Source organism: Mus pahari, chromosome 12 (assembly GCF_900095145.1).
Source record: "Mus pahari chromosome 12, PAHARI_EIJ_v1.1, whole genome shotgun sequence".
Lineage (NCBI taxonomy): Eukaryota > Metazoa > Chordata > Mammalia > Rodentia > Muridae > Mus > Mus pahari.
Window position 1 is genome coordinate 81395765 of NC_034601.1, and position 3983 is coordinate 81399747.

Sequence of the window (3983 nt, forward strand, 5' to 3'; positions counted from 1 at the left end):
TCAGACACTCCAGAAGAGGGAGTCAGATCTTGTTACGGATGGTTATGAGCCACCATGTGGTTGCTGGGATTTGAACTCCGGACCTTCGGAAGAGCAGTTGGGTGCTCTTACCCACTGAGCCATCTCACCAGCCCACTCTGCCTCATCTTATCTTGTGTGGGTTTGTGTGTGTGTGCACACGTGTGTATGTTCATATGTCACAGCACCTGTGCATGTGCCCCAGAACATGTTTGGAGGTCAGATGGCAACTCTCCTATTAGTCCTAGCCTTCCTCCTCCTCCTCCTTCTCCTCCTCCTCCTCCTCCTCCTCCTCCAGGGCTCTCTGTGTAGCCCTGGCTGTCCTAAAACTCACTCTGTAGACCAGGCTGGCCTTGAACTCAGAAATCTGCCTGCCTCTGCCTCCCAAGTGCTAGGATTAAAGGCGTGTGCCACCACGCCTGGCTCATCAGTTTTTTAAAAAAGATTTATTTATTTATTTTATGTATATGAGCACACTGTAGCTATACAGATGATTGTGAGTCACCTTGTGATTGCTAGGATTTGAACTCAGGACCTTCACAAAGTAGTTAGTGCTCTTAACCACTGAGCCTTTTCCAGCCCAAATAAACTCATCAGTATCCTGAATGAGATAGAGTGGACCACATTTATATAAGGAGATAGCGGGGTTCATCCCAGTCAGTGGGACACTGGGCAAATCAGCTGGTTTGAATAACCCACTCCTCCCGCTCCTCCCACTCCGAAGAAGCCAGCTGACCCGCTGGCAGATTTGTTGCCACTTCCTCTGCCACCCTTCATGAGGTCGCAGCAAACAGGACCAGTGTGGCTGGGGTCGTATGCTCGGTCGTGGCCTGGACAGCAATAGCAGGCAGTCCCAGACTGACTATTGCCACCTTCACTTGCTGACCTTCAGGGTCCGGCCTAATGTCGTAGCTTTAATTGTCAACTTGACACAACCCTGAGTCACCTGAGAAGGGAATCTCAGTTGAGTAATACACACACACACACACACACACACACACACACACACACACACAATTTTCTTTATCCATGGCAATAAAACCTATTTGGGCTTTAAACAGAATGTTGGGCTAGGTGGTGGTGGCACATACCTTTAATCCCAGCATTTGCTATGCCGAGGCAGGTAGATCTCTATAAATTCGAGGCCAACCTGGTCTACAGAGTTAGTTCCAGGACAGCCAGGGCTACAGAGAGACCCTGTCTTGAAACATGAGGAAAAAAATAAAAAGCTAGATGTTAGAAACCCCTCCTCCTTTTTCTGCCAATCAGCTCTGTTGCCTTGGGTAAACAATAGACTACCACAGAGGTTCAGCTTGTCCGGTGTGAAGAGTACCCGCCTGCATTAGAGCGTGCAATCTCCCTACCTTTAATGTCGTTGTGAGATCATTTCTGCAGCAATCACGTTCTCATCATCTTCAGTAGTTGTGGTTGAGGCCAGCTCCTCCCCTTTCCTCAGAAGGTAATTTCTCTCTAGTGCCCTTACTTCCACCTTGTCCTGGATAAATTTTAAGAAAGTATTAATACATCCACATAGAAATGTGGTTCTGCTTCTGCCTCACCCGCTAGGGTGTGGGAACTCCACCGGGCAGGTGAAACCCGGAACACTAGAATACATTTACCCTGCACCACCATCGGGTACGGGGCCAATACACACTCAGGGGGTGGAGAAACGTAGCCTAAGATGTGTACCTCAGCTCCAGTGAGAAAGAGCACAGGTTGAGGCCAAAGCTGAGGTTCCCTGACTCCCAGGCATCCAGACACCACTGGAAAGCAGAACAGAGGGGGCCCTAGGGCCTGTGAGGATGAGCCCAAGGCTGGGGGGAGGGGGAACTCTGGTTTAGCTCATTGGTCGTTGTCCTAAGTTTAGCAGCGGTTGTCCAGGAGCGAGGAGGAGCCTTCTTCGGGAGACTTAGGCAGAGAGAGTGGCTCTGAGATGAACGCATTCTCCATGCTCCCCACGATGGTTCTTGAGAGAGACAGTTCTAAGTTTCAAACTGTTTATTGATTATTCATCGTGGAAAATGGGTGCATACTACTGCTTCAGGGTGGGCCTGAGATTAAACACCTTTTTAGGAAGGAATGTCTGGGAAGGGAAGCTTATTGGCTAAACCCTCAGGGCCTATCCAGATACCTCATTAGCATGGAGAACTCTGTTCTGATCTGTGTGACCATTGGTCACAGTCCTATGTGGTCACGTGTTCCAGGTCAGGGACCTGATAGGGAGCAGGGAAAGTCCTACCACCGTCAGGTGAGTGCCTGGGTGCTGGGGTCTCAGAACTCACTCAGCCGGACCAAGTTTCCTGGCATGGTCCAGTGCGTCCCATGGGGATTCATGGGGCAGGCTGTGGAGGGAGACCGGTCGGCCTTCAAGGTAAGAACAAACTCCGTCTTAAACTTGGGAGCAGCCTGTGTGGAGACTGCCCCGGACAGCTTTGCTGTGTAAGCAGCATCGTTCTCTTCTGCCCCCCTCTCAGCAGGTTTCTTTTGCTCGCCGGAAATGCACATCACTCTGGATATTTGAACCTGGTGTTTCCTCCTTGGTTCTAACTTCTGAAATGTTTTTGCAGAATGTGGGGAAAGATAGTGTGATCTGAGTCAATTGCATTTTTTTTTTTTCCCTTTCTGGCAAAAGTTGATTTCGGTGTATGTGAGAAACCAAACTGAACCACCAAAACTAATCAGAAGAGTGCGAATCCCTGGGTGGCAAGTCCACACGAGACATTGTGGATACGGAGTGGCAGCCATCTTGCTGCACACAAAGACAGTTTCTTAACACAGCCTGCTGGCGGTCCCCTCCATCCTCTAATGGCTTTTGAGAGAAAGCTAGTTTTGGTGGGAAGGGCGAAGAATGGTCATAGGTCCAGGGGCTTCAGACAGACTGGATGGATAACTTCTAACGTTCCAAAGTGTAGTTGGGTAACTCTTTGTCATGAAGTGGATACTCCAAAAGGGCCGGAAGAGAATGTTCTCTTCGCCGTGTTTGAGGTAGTAAACATGCCAGTTGCCAGATCTGAGTGTTACAGCTTGGCTTTGTGGATTGAAACGCCACACTGTACCCTATCAATACATGAAACTACTGTGTGTTATCCAAAACTATAAAATATATATCCTCAAAGTTGGCGCCTCTGAAGTTCTCCACTTTACACCTCGCCCATCACTCTCCATTCAGAGTGGAGTGTGGCACACTTCAGCATAATCTACTGAAGGAACAATGTTGTTCAGTGAGGGTTTATCAGGGTTCTCCCCAGCCTTCTGGAGATCCGTGGGGGCATTTATAAATTTATGTTATTGCCAGGACTGGCTTGAACTCCTGATCGACCAACTTCCATCTCCTCAGTCCTGGGATTATAGTGTGTACTACCAATGCTCAGATGTGGGGCATATTTTTGTAGTGACAGAAGTTGGAGACATTTCTAGTTACTTTATAGTTAAAAGCCAGGACTTTTAGCCACCCTGTAAAATTTGGGGTTTTCCTCTGTGATGAAGAACTAATGCCTACTACTATTTTGTGCACATGTATGTGCATGCATGCATGTGTGTGCATATAGAGGTCAGAGACAGATGTCGTGTATCTTGTCCAATGCTCACCACCTTATTTTTTGAGATAGAGATGCACCGAACCTAGAGCTTGCCAATTTGGCCAGACTGCCAAACCAGCAAACTTCAGGGATCCCCCTGCCTCCACTCTTCCAGTGCTGGGGCTGCACGTATACACTCCCATGCCTGTCTTCTTCTCCCATATTGGTGGTAGAGATTAAATTCCAGTTCTTGTGCAAAGCAAGCACAAGGGTGAGAGGACTCACTTGACTAGCTGAGTTATCTCTCTGGCCGTCCGCATTATTTTAAAATTAATTACATTTATTCTCCCTGCTCGGTGTGTGTGTGTGTGTGTGTGTGTGTGTGTGTGTGTGTGCAAACACATGTTGGTCAGATGACAACTTGTGGGAGTGAATTCTTTCCTCCTA

The 3983-nt window shown here is 48.3% G+C and overlaps 1 pseudogene; it reads right to left on the reverse strand.

Annotated features, from left to right (window-relative positions):
- The window catches only part of LOC110329464, a 9070-nt pseudogene extending 6547 nt beyond the window's left edge, over positions 1-2523 (reverse strand).
- Between the last annotated feature and the right edge of the window lie 1460 nt (positions 2524-3983).